Source organism: Pleurodeles waltl, chromosome 7, assembly GCF_031143425.1.
Source record: "Pleurodeles waltl isolate 20211129_DDA chromosome 7, aPleWal1.hap1.20221129, whole genome shotgun sequence".
NCBI lineage: Eukaryota > Metazoa > Chordata > Amphibia > Caudata > Salamandridae > Pleurodeles > Pleurodeles waltl.
In genome coordinates, this window is record NC_090446.1 from 258,589,594 (window position 1) to 258,602,926 (window position 13,333).

A 13,333-nucleotide genomic window follows, 5' to 3' on the forward strand; every position below is an offset into this window, starting at 1 on the left:
TGCATCCTTGAAGGGCTTGTGATGTGTGACATTGGTATGTTTGCCTTCCAATGGCTAACCCATTATGACTCTGTAATTGATAATACAAAATTACAAACATAGACTGACTCCATTTTATTTAGTGTTTCAAGGGTGTTTATTTAAGTGCAAAAAAATGAGGGGGGTTGTAAAATGGGGATGGGTGATGGTGGAGGAATGTCCATGGCAGAGTCCAGTCTATTAGTCTCACAGGTGCACTGCCCATCTGGGCATTGGAAGTGGAGCTGGGGTAGTTCCGATTTGGACAGGGTAACAAAGTGGGATAGTGGGGGGACAATCAGGGTGGTCTTATTTCCTGGTGGGGGTCTTGCCATCTTGCTCTGTCCTGTTCCTGGATCTCAGAGCCCGCTTTTGTGGTGGTTGTCCGTCTGCAGGGGATGGGGTGCTGGTGTGGTGGTCCTGTGGCGGGGCGTCCTGTCCACTAGCGCCGGCGGAGGTGGTGGGCAGTTCGTCATCCTGCCTAGTGTCAGGGGCCCCTTGGAGTGCCACGGTGTCCCTCAAGGTCTTTTGAATGTCCGTCAGCACACCTACGATGGTGCCCAGGGTGGAGTTGATGGTCCTGAGTTCCTCCCTGAACCTCAAATACTGCTCCTCCTGCAGACGCAGGGTCTCCTGCAACTTGTCCAGGACCGTCGCCATCGTCTCCTGGGAGTGGTGGTATGCTCCCATGATGGAGGAGAGGGCCTCGTGGAGAGTTGGTTCCCTTGGCCTGTCCTCCCTCTGTCGCACAGCAGCCCTCCCAGTTCCCCTATGTTCGTGTGCCTCCGTCCCCTGGACCGTGTGCCCACTACCACTGCCCCCAGGTCCCTGTTGTTGTTGGGGTGTTGGGTTAGCCTGGGTGCCCTGTAGTGGTGGACACACCACTGATTGACCTGTCCTGGGTTGGGAGGTTTGGGCCCGCTGGGTGGGTGCTGTGCTGTTGTTACCAGAGGTTGGAAGTTCGGTGTTGGGCTGTGGCTGGGCAAGGGGAACCGACTGTCCTGAGTCCCACGATGGTCCAGGCTGGTCATCAAGATCCAGTAGGGCAGAGCTGCTCTCGTCACTGTGGGCCTCTTCTGGGGGTCGAGTGGTGTTGTCTGGACCCTCTGGTGTGGTGACGTTCCTTCGGGTTCCTGCGGGGGTATAAGTACATGATTACTGAATGTGTGTGTTTCATGGTGTGCAATGGGTGGGTGTGCGTGAACCCCAGTGCAGGCATTCCTGTGTGGGGGTTTGTGTGCTGATGGTTGGGGGGTGTTCTGGGTATGTGCAGTGGGCATGCTTTAGTGATGGGTGTCCATGCTTAGTTGTGTCATGCAGGTCTTGGGGTTGGGATGTGTAGTTGGTGTTATGGGTACATTAGTGAGGAATTTGGGTGATAGGGGAGGGTGTGAGGGTGGGGGTCTGTGATAGCATGCAGGTAGGGTGGGGGATATGATAGTGAAGATTTGACTTACCAGTGTCCGTTCCTCCAACGACTCCTCCGAGGCCCTCAGGATGCAAGATGGACAAGACTTGCTCCTCCCATGTTGTTAGTTGAGGGGGAGGAGGTGGGGGTCCGCCGCCAGTCCGCTGTACCACGATGTGGTGCCTGGATACCGTGGAACGCACCTTCCCCCGTAGGTCGTTCCACCTCTTCCTGATGTCCTCCCTATTTCTTGGGTGCTGTCCCACTGCGTTGACCCTGTCCACTATTCTTTGCCATAGCTCCATCTTCCTGGCTATGGATGTGTGCTGTACCTGTGAGCCAAAGAGCTGTGGCTCTACCCGTAGGATTTCCTCCACCATGACCCTGAGCTCCTCTTCGGAGAAGCGGGGGTGTCTTTGGCATGACATGGGGTGGTGTTTGTGATGTGTGGGGGGGTGTATGTGTTGATGAGTGTGGTGAGTGTAGTGGTATGTGGTGTTTTGTGCGTGGATGTTGTGTGGGTGATGGTGTTGTGTGCCTCTGTGTGATGGGGTTCTCGATTCTGTGCTCTCTCTCTCGCCTTATCTCTGAATTTTTGGTTGTAGGGGTTTGTGGGTGATGTGGGTGTGTGTTTTATATTGTATTGGGTGTGTGGGAGTGGTGTGTGTATGTGTATCAGGTGTGTGTATTTGTAATTGTCCAATGTGGCGGTGCTTTGTTGAAAGACCGCTGCATGGATTCGTGGGTCGTAATGGCATGGGCGTGTTTCTGTTGGCGTGGAGGTGGAGGAATTGTTTCCGCATGTTTATCGCTGACCTTTGGTGTGGCGGTATTGTGTGGGTGTCTGAATTTCGGTGGATTCCGTGATGTGTGTCATAATAGCTGTGGCAGTCTACCGCGACGGTGTATTGGCGGTCTTCTGCACGGCGGTAAGCGCCTTATACCGCCAATGTTGTAATGACCCCCTATGTCTCTTCTGATTAATTTATATGCTTTTTTCTTTACTATACCTGACTGCTTTAATGTCTCATTCATAGTGTTTTTGTCTCATGTAATCTTGTGTCTATATCTATAGAAATACTCTCTATTCAGTGCCTCTTTCGGTTCTTTATTAATTTTAAAAAAAGAAAAAAAGAAAAAAAGAAAACCTTTGGGCTGAGGTTTCTTTTTCTCTTATGTTCACTCTCCATCTATGGGCACACTTTCACTTGAGGAACTTTTACTCCGGTACGATGTTTCACTACATGTTTCCCATAATTTTGCATGTGTTTTCTGGGTGTATAATTATTGCCTTGGCACAGCGTTTTACTACTTCCAAAATGGCGCCTATGTTAGCCATGAGCAACGAGTGGTTTTATACTCGCCTTCTCTCCCTAGACTTTGAGTCCTTCCTTTATTGTGTTGATGGAGTGCGCGTATTTAGACGCCGACACTCACCGGGGCACGTTTCCTATTTCATACACGGCAGCGTTATCAAGCGCTGCACTTGAGCAGACACGCTGCTTTATCCTGACTCCCGGATTTCTGGAGAGTACAGGTAAGGGGGGCTGCCTTTTGCCGTCGTTATATTTTCCCTATACAGGGGCTGTCCTACGGCTAATGGGAGACGTTTAGTGGGAGTTTTTTCTGTATATTTATTGTATTGTGTTACTAATTTTTAACATGGTCACGTTAACGGAGTCTTTGACCCCGACTACCAGGTTCTGCCTTTACCCTGGCGACTACTCTTTTCAACTAAACAACTGTCTGAAAAAGGTGGTTCGTTGTCAGTAATTTGGGGTGTACTGCCCTTTTGGTTTCTTCACCCGCGCTGCTACAATAGCTTAGGGCATGTATTTTGCCGGCTTGCCTTTTATGGCAGGTTACTGTTTCTGCCCTTTTTCTCTTGCATGCACGCACCTTTGTATCTTTTAGTAGCTTACTTCATTAAAGTTTTCTTATTTCTTATTTTTATGCCTTAGGTATCCGCGTGGCCTTCCTTTATTATTTATTTTCTCCTATATGTTTTTCTTTGTTTTTATTTTTACAGGCTGGGTGTATTTGGCCACCTACAAAGAGTCATCCTAATTACACTCAATGCACACAGTTCATACTGATTTGGAAGCTTCTTTCCTTAGATTACAAAGGACGGCTTCATTCTCTGCAGGATTACTCATTTCTTTTTGGTAGGAAAATATCTGCGTTTACACTCCCTGTCTCTCTTTTGCACATTTTATGGTCTAGATCTTACGATTGTAGTACGTGTCCTTATGGGCCTTTCCGTGATCTAGAACTGCAACCTATGGTTTTCTCAGAAGGACTCTAAGAATTCGTTGGCTCACCATAGCCCTATAGGTGAAATTCTCCATGGGCATAGTTTGCCCCAGTCTTTTTTATTTAACATGTGCACTATTTCCTTCTTCCCTATTCTTGTGTCTCATTCTTGTCTGCACCTACTACTCACGTGGTGGTTTTTCGCATCTTCACTTGCCACTATAAATATTTTCCGCACACCCCTGTCCGTTATCCACTGGCTTGTGGCCAGGGTGGCATGTTTCTTTGTGCTCAACTTTTTTATTACTGGGAGTATCTCTATTTAGATCATACTTGCACGCCGAAGGGCTATGCATTCTATGCAACAATTTCTTTGCTGTAATTCCAATTTCAATCTGATTGTTCTTTGTTTATTGTACCTACCGGATGGTAGAGTTATCACCTTTAAGAGTTCCCATTTGTTTTTATTTCCAGCCTTGAAAAAGTCCGTGTGGACGAAACATGTGTTGGCTGTTTTCATAACTCAGATATGCCTTTCCTAAATATGTGGACATGAATATCATTGAGCAATTATTGGATTTTCCCAGCATAAAAGATTAAAGCATTTCTTGCAATTGTATTCATCTCGGACTGATTATTCTGGAGTGCCCTGGTTGCTCTTTTATCTTGCATTTTGTTATCATGGGTATTATATGCTTTTCTAAAGCCTGGTTTTACCACCCGTAGAATTGCATTTTCCTCAACCCAGATTGTCAGGTGCATTAGTAAGCTTTTCCCAAATATCTTACCCACTGCAGCTAAAAAAGCTATTTGGGGATAATTCTGGGCTTTTGATCTATCTCCCTTTTTTAATACAGGGACTACAACAGTCCCAGTCCAAGAATCCTGAATACTACCTTGGAGACAGCAAGCACGGAAGACCGGATAGAGGATCCTTGCCCAAAGCTTGGGTTCTCGTTTAATTACTGCCATCGGGACCTAGTCAGGGCCCATGGTGCCAGATGCCTACATGGACTCTATGAGTCCATCTATCTCTTGCACAGTGGGTGAGCTGCTGTTGGTGAGATCTATACCCTTACTTAGAGACAAGTCCACTTCCCCATCTTAATTTCCCCATTTTCTGCATAGACGGCAAGAATGTACTCTCTCCAATCTTCCTTTGCTATCGGAGGAGCCATAGGGAATTTATAATTTCCACAACCGTCAGAGATAATAGTCCAAAATTTGCTAGAATTTCTAGACACAGCAGCTTCCCTCAAAGCAATTCATTTCTGGTCAGCCATCTTCTGCCAGAGAGCCACCTTCCTCTGAGCTCTTCTCTTTAGGAGGGTTATTTTCCTACCCCTGTCCTTAGACTCTCACACGTGCTGCTGCCTTACCAATTTATTAATTTCGCTGTTCAGCTTTAAGATGGAGGACTGAACTTTCTTTTGGTTGGGCTTAGTACGGTCAGGCTGACTACTAGCAGTAATGTATCCCATGAGTTTGGTGAAATAGTTTAACAGGTCTCCCCTACATGCGTCGATGTGTCTTAACATTTTTTCTAGCAATTCTTTTGCAGTTAATATTTTAGCTGGTGTCCAGTACAATCTCCCAGTTTTCCTATTAATACAAAGATTTTCACCCTTTTGGTTCAAGGACTGTATTGTGGGCAACTGAATTTTTAACTTTAGCTTGTGATCTCTTACTTAATGCATTGTCAATAGTTGTCATATCCTCGACCAGTTGTACAATATTATAAGAAGCCAAATAATAGTCTATGACAGAGCTACTCTGAAAAGACTTGTGTGTGTAGGCTGCCGGAGAGTCTGAGGGGAAACGCCCATTTAAAAGAGTACACTCAAGATTCCTTAGGCCTTTCAATAGGAGATACCCTCTTTTATTTGTTCTAATCATGGGGGTAAATAGAATAGGCAAAATATTAGACGCAATGCCCCTCTCTAAATCACAATAAGATAGCTGTTCGATGGCCTGAGATGGAACTGGACAGAAATGCCATGACTAATGGACCTTCAATGTTGTTAATGGCAAGGAGGTCATGGCATTCCTGAAAGGAAAAGTGCCTCCTCAAGATGTTGATTGGGTCAAAATTGACAAAACGACTCAAGAATCAAAGGAGTCCAAGCATACTATGAAAGGTTGTTATGCTGCATTCAAACAGTACAGTGGCATGGAGACATAAGGGGTTAAAGATATGTGACATTTTGTGTGGAGGTTTGTGACAGGATCGAGGCCAGAAATAAGTTTGATGATTCATTAACATCTGATTTGATGGCAGAATAAGTCTATTGTCGAAATTGTGCAATATACAAAATACTGCCACAATGAGATGGAGATAAAGCAAAAATGCTGAAGGAAAAGCCGTTGTTTACCCAGATGAAAGCAGCTCAAATAACGAACCAGATGTCCATAGTTATAAATAACGTAGGTACAATGCAAGGTGTATTTCAACAACCACAGAATCCAATGCAAGGTAGAGGTTGAGGAGTCCCTATACATACTAATACAGAAATGGATGTAATTGTCTAAACAGATCAACTCCTTTCAACTCTGCAATAAGCTGGGACATTATAGTTAGAATGTCATTTAAATACAGTTAATCAGCTTCAAAATGCAGGTTTGGTGCCTTTTCAGAATAGAAATTCTAATCAATTACAGGGTGTAAAAAGACCCAAGATTCAAAAGTTTAATGTGCCTCTAGCTCTAATACTGCAAGTCCCCGAAACTCTGATGTCAAAGCAGAATGCTGTTGGGTTATGACAGGGTATGAATCAGGGCTTGAAGATGAATGCAAATGTGATACAAGATAATAACTTGTTCCAAATGTTTCCTTTGTTTGTTTCAATTGGGAGCAATGGCTTCGATCAGTCAGACTGACGGTGCCTGAGGGGGGAGGAAGACAGAATACTTGGCATATCCTTAGAGGTAGACCAGAGCAGAGCCTTCATAGATAGTGAAGTGGATGGCCATCTCGTGTCATTCTCGGTTGATACTGGCGCTACCCATTCTACTCTGAGAACAGTAGAAGTTACAAATCTGACGTTCTCGGGAAAAAGAGTCCAAGTTGTTGGTGTAGAGAATAAACAAATGACAACTCAAGAAACTGCCCCAGTTACAGTGAAAATAGGGTCCTTTAAGGATAAACATAAGTTCATAATATGTGATCATAGTCCAGTGAATCTCTTGGGGCGAGAACTGCTTTCTAAAATGAACTGTGTTGTCTTTGTACTCCAGATGGAATAGAAGTACAAACCCAAGATGAGAATGCTGTCTTTAAGTTAATGCAAAATGAATCACGTCACATGTTACTGACTATGCTTACAGTTGATGATTTACCTCCAGAATTGAGAGAGACAGGCAACCATGAAATGTGAGATTTTTCAGCGAAAGACATCGGACTGATGAAAGGTGTACAACCTGTTTGAATTACTGTCAAACCTAATGCTAAATTCCAGAGAACATCACAATATAATTTAACACCTGAATTGATTGCTGGAATAACTCCTGTCATAGAGTCCATGAAACAGCAGGGGATTCTGATGGAGATAATGGGGGGCCCCTGTAACTCTTCCTTTATGGGTCTTCCAAAGCTAATGGCAAGTATCGAATTATGCAGCATCTTTGGAAAAAAAACATTGTTATTCCTTGTTGCCCTGTGGTGCCGAATCCAGCTGTGAAAATGTTTAAAATTCCATGTGAGGGTGAGTGGTTCACTGTCATTGATTTGTGTCATGCATTCTTTTCAATACAATCGCATGAGGATAGTCAATTACTTTCCATATGTCGGCTTGGAAATAGAGTTTTGGCATGATGCAGAGTCGCACAGGGATATCCTGAGTCTCCATTGATTTTTATCCAGATTCTGAAGAAAAATCTGGAATTTTGGATCATGTCTTGTAATTCAGTCCTGAATACTCAAGAAGCTTGTAGACAGGATACCATTGCTTTACTGAGCCACCTGAATGAGAATGGACATAAAGTATCACTAGGAAAGTTACAACAATCTCAAAAAGAGGTCCAATACCTTGGATAGAACATTAAAAAAATGAGTGAGAAAAGTGTCATTAGATAGAATTTCAGCCATATTGAAAATGAGTCTGCAAACTACTCAGAGAGAAGTCAGGATGGTTTTGGGAATGGTGGGCTACTGTAGACAGTGGATTACCAACTTTTCCTTGATGGCTAAACCTCTACAGAGGCTGACACACAAGGATGTGCCTAATCTGGTAATATGGGATAACAATTGCCTCGTCATGCTTCTAGAGCTGAGAGAATGTCTCTGTCATGCCCGGCTCTAGGAATGCCTGATAACAAGTTTTTTGTACTTATCTGCAGTGAGAGGGAGGGTTGTGCTCTCTCAGTGCTAACTTAAACACATGGAAATGCTAAGAGACCTGTGGCTTAGTTTTCTGCCATGTTAGATCCTGTTGCTTTTGCATTGCCTGGCTGCCTTAAATCAGTAGCATTGGTCTGTACTAGCATGGAGAGGTGTGAGAATATTTTTAGGGGTCAACTATTGACTGTATACGTACCCCACTCCATCATACTTTTTTGACTAGAACCAGAACCCAATATCTCACAAGTAGTTGACTTACTAAGTACAAACACATAATCCTGGCCACAAAGAATGTGACTATCAAATGTTGTGGGACTTTAAATCCTGATAATCTTTTGCCAGTGTTGGGTCAAGAAAGCAATGAAGATTGTGAAGAGGACCATGATTCTCTTGATGTTACTGAATTATGCACCAAACCAAGAACTCAGAAGCAGACCATGATGAAGGATCTAGTGCTGTAAGAAAGTGAGTAGAAGCTGGGGACCAATGGCCCAGAAGACAAGAACTGAGAAAAGTGAGTCTGCCTAAAGAATCTGTGCTACCAAAGATTGCCAAAGCGACTGAGAATCCCGAAATGAGTGAAAGTGAAGACAAAGGTGTGGCACTGAGAAAATAAAAAAGAACGAGAGTGCCTAGTAGCAGGTATTCTTCACCTGAATGGACCTACTTTACAAATGACACAGACAAAGAGTTCTGGGAGTTTTGGGATCAACATACTGGTTCGGCTAAACCTCCATTGACTGAACGTTTTCGTTGAACTGTATGCTGAATTCTCATAGTCATCGATGAACTTGATTTGTGTAGAAGTTAGAGACAGAAACATTGACTGAGATTGGGAACTGATGGACTACCTAGGCTCTAGTAGAAGAAGAAGAAGGTTTGTCATTTAAAAGAATATGGAGTAGGGTTAGAGAAGTCTTACAGAGATTTGTATATTGCTGCTAAACAAACTTTGAACATTTGAACTCTGTTTGCAGTACGCAGTGGTGAAGTCAACGAAGAAATATGTGCTGCTGCTGCATATGTTTGATAATAGATCTGATTCAAAGGCTGTAACGAAGCAATTTAAGGAAAATAGGTGTAGAAACATATTAGGTGCTTATTGCTTATTTTCCTTATAGTTTTAATAGTTTTGCTAATAGGAGCATTTTCTCCTACACCTCCTGTAGAAAAGAAGTTATTTCCTACTGTTTCCCTAGCAAACCCATAGTCCTGAATACAAAAAAAATATATGTTAGATGAGAATGCATTACACTTAGATGCGTCTACAGAAGATTATCCAGCATATTCATTTTTAAGCTGCTATATGAGTACGTTAATACGATGAATGTTAGGGAATGCTAGAGTGGTGGGCAATTTCTAGCAGTCTTTTATTGAGTATATTTTACAATGAGGAATATCTTAATATTATTTCTCAAACTACAACCTAATCTTGCCCGAGGTTCCTTTGTTTAGGCATTTAAATAAGAATCCTTACATTAAAGGTACAGAAATTGCAGGAAAATATTTTGTATCATTGGATCCCTTAGACACTGCATATGACTATGGACACAACATGACCTGTTCAATGACTATTGAGAAGAACATTTTGAACTTAGTGGAAGACCGAATGATGGAATTAGAAGCTAAATCCAAAACAAATAAAGGTCTTAGAGCACAGCACCAATGGAAGGAGGAGGAAATAGAACATCAAGTGCAAAGAGATTTACCAGCTTTAACTTTAGACTAGAAACACGAAGGAAAGTTGGGCAAACACATTGATTAGGGCTATACAGATTTGCTGTTCATAGGGAAGAGTGACTGTGAAGCGACAGTGAGCATGTTTTTGATGTCAGAGGAAAGCGTGAATTATTTTTGGATGGAAAGGATCCATGATCCCTGGACTGTATTTTATTTGTGGACAGTATGCTTATTTTAAGTTGGTGAAAGTATGGCTAGGTATGTGTTATCTATTGAAAGTGTTTTCAAAGATCTAGCATGTAAAGCAACTTAAAGATCCTGTGTGGAAGATGAAAGCTCGAGGGTGTACTGAGGCCACATAGAAGAGACATAAAAGAGAATACAATTGTCAATTATATGTTTAATTTATGATCTTGTTTTCAGTGGAAGCATTTTGGGAATGTTGTCAGCTCCGGCAAGAATTGAGATTTAAGAGTGGTTTAGCTATTGGACCTCTCAGATTCCCCTTACTCCAATCCCAATGTACAAAGAAACCAAACATAGCTCATAAGAAAGTTTGTTTTCGAGAAATATTCATGCATCAGTGTACTTCGTCATGTGAATAAATCCATAAGTCTACAGTAAGCCATCATAGAGAGCACCCACTTATAAGGGATTTGTACCAGAATTATAATTATCACTAAGGATTTTGTGATTCTGAGTGCCAGATTCCCCCTAAAACCACCCGTTGTGTGATTTACTATGTATATCCTAGTTATAACTCTCCTGCAATATTCAGTTGAAGTATTAGATCTAATTTGCAAGATCTTGTGTCTCCTCTACCACTGTCCCCAATAGCGTCTTACCCATTCTGTTGATCACATTACAGTGCTGCTCTAGTGTCATAAGTGCCCCCGTTTTGTACTTTGTAATTTCCCACAAAGGCTATGTGGTGAGTAAGGAAGAAACATACCCCATCTAGATATCAACATCTATCAGGCATGCAGGATCAGTTGTACTATTCTTGGGTCATTTTCATCACTATGGGAGTCATTCTAACCCTGGCGGTCATCGACCGCCAGGGTCAACGACCACGGAAGCACCGCCAACAGGCTGGCGGTGCTTCCTCTGTTATTCTGACCGCGGCTGTAAAGCCGCGGTCGCCCAGCCGGGTCCGGCGGTTTCCCGCCGGATTTCCCGCCGGATTTCCCCCGGCTGGGCTGAATCTCCATGGCGGCGTTGCTTGCAGCGCCGCCATGGAGATTCTGACCCCCTTCCCGCCATCCTGTTCCTGGCGGTAAAACCCGCCAGGAACAGGATGGCGGGAACGGGTGTCGTGGGGCCCCTGGGGGCCCCTGCACTGCCCATGCCACTGGCATGGGCAGTGCAGGGGACCCCTAACAGGGCCCCAGCAGGATTTTCACTGTCAGCTTTGCATACAGTGAAAATCGCGACGGGTGCAACTGCACCCGTCGCACCCCTGCAACTCCACCGGCTCCATTCGGAGCCGGCTTCCTCGTTGCAGGGCCTTTCCCGCTGGGCCGGCGGGCGCTCCTTTGGCGGGCGCCCGCCGGCCCAGCGGGAAAGCCAGAATGGCCTCCGCGGTCTTTTGACCGCAGAGCGGCCAAGTGGCCGTTCCCTCCCGGCGGGCGGCACCCGCCGCCCGCAGGAATCGGAATGAGGGCCTATGTTTTCCTTTATATAGCCACCTTATGAGGGCCTCATGGATTGGTGTGATTCCTTGCAGTTTCCTATCCCTGCTACTTTCCATATCATATTAACATATTAGCTGCCACAAATTGCAGCTGTGGTGCCTGGTAGCATGCTTTTGTATCAAGCCTCCTTGGTCTTATGGACATTAAAATATATCCAATTTCACTCTGCTACTTGTCGTACTCCAGATTATGTTTGTCATAGCCAATTTCAGTTTTCTAAGGGTTCTGCACAAGATAGGGTACATGCTTCACTGAAATCAATACAGGCACCTTTACAATACTAGCATTTTTCCCTACAGTTATTCTGCCTGCCCCCGACACAGACAGTGTTGTCTAGAAAACCACAGTCCTCAGTATGTCTGTCAAAAATGTGCCTTCTGTTTCTGTGTTTGTTACCATAATACCAAGATACCTAAAGGAATCCTTCTCCCATGGGATGTCAGCCATCAGAAGTCTGTTTCTGGGTACTTGCTTCAATGACTCAAGAGAAATTACACTGACTTTTTCTTGGTAACACAAAACCCTATCTGCCTTTGCATATAAACTGACACAGCTCTAACATACTGAGGTCAAAAATCATTGCCTTAGGAATTGCTATCAAAGGGGTTCTCTGTGTCCAATGACACCAGGGCCATCTATGTTTCACTATAGTCTGTTTCTCCCGTAACATGTTAATAGTCTTATGTTCAGTATGATTTTTATACCTGGTATAAAACCTCTTTGATCTGTGCGCATCAAGTCTTTAATCACACTGTTTAACTGCTTTGTCAGCCAGTCAGCAATCTTAGCCAGTTTTTGGTCCGGTCTTTCCTCAGTTTTAACAACACTGTATTTACTTCTTTTCACATCATCTTATGCAATACCCCTATTTTCCAAGTGCTTCTTGGTGCACTTGTATTTACACCTCAAACATTAAATCTGGATATGTCTCGAACTATTCTTCTGGTAGACCATTCGATCCTGGTATTTTTGATGGATTGATTTCTTTTATAGGTTCCTTCATTTCCGTTACTGTTATAGCTTCTATAATAGACACCGCTTCTCTTGAAATAACAGTTGTATTGTTTGCATGCCCACCCCTATGTACTCTATAGCCTCCTCTGTTGTTTTTGACTGAATACACAGTAGGGCCTCATTTACAAAACATTGGCGCATCATGATTGGTGCACCAGTTTTCTTGACCCCCCCTTATGACGCCATGGTAACGCTGTATTTACAATGCAGTGCTCCATGGTGCACAGTGTCCACAGCTGCATCAGAAATTCTGACGCAGTTGTGATGCTAAACCTTAGAATTGCTGGACTAGCATCAACATTTTGATGCTAGTCTGGTAACGCTAGAGGAGTCCCAATGTAAATGGCACAGTGTCACTTTAATGGCTGCCCTGAGCAGACATTAAAGAAATGACACTGTAAAGCCCCGAAATGGTGCAGTAAAATCTTGTAGATTTCACTACAACATTTCTGCGGGCCTTTTTGCGGGTCAATACCTACCTGGTACAGGTATAATGTGGCACAAGGTAATGGCCTCATTGTGGCAGTTTGTAAATGCAGTGCTATGTGGGGTACTGTTTGCTCCACTGAAGCAACAAAATAAATGACGCTAATGTGGCTTAAGTAGTTAGTGAATGAGACCCATTGTTTGTAGTATCTAAGAAGTACTTCATTGATTTACCCTGGTGTGTTGGTTAAAAAGTTCTGCTAATTTCTTACCACAGTGACGGATGCCACATCTTTTTTCAGTCGTAGGCCTGGGAGAAATTGTAATTATGCTGGACTAATCAGAATAATTTCAGTAATTACACATTACTTTTGTTATGTGAAATTACAGAAATTGTACAGTTACACCAGCTTTAGTCATCAAGAATAATTTGGGGGCAAAAATCATGTCTCAGGAGCCCAAGAACAACAAACTAAGAGAGAGGGAGTGGTTGCTGGCTGCTGC

The 13,333-nt window shown here is 43.7% G+C and overlaps 1 long non-coding RNA gene across 2 annotated transcripts in view; it reads left to right on the forward strand.

Moving 5' to 3' along the window:
* Positions 1-2,841: 2,841 nt before the first annotated feature.
* LOC138247243 (uncharacterized) overlaps positions 2,842-13,333 on the forward strand; it is a 143,422-nt gene continuing 132,930 nt past the window's right edge. For both annotated transcript variants that reach the window (XR_011194383.1, XR_011194382.1), the window contains exon 1: positions 2,842-2,963. This is a non-coding gene — a long non-coding RNA (uncharacterized lncRNA). The remainder of the gene's footprint in view (positions 2,964-13,333) is intronic.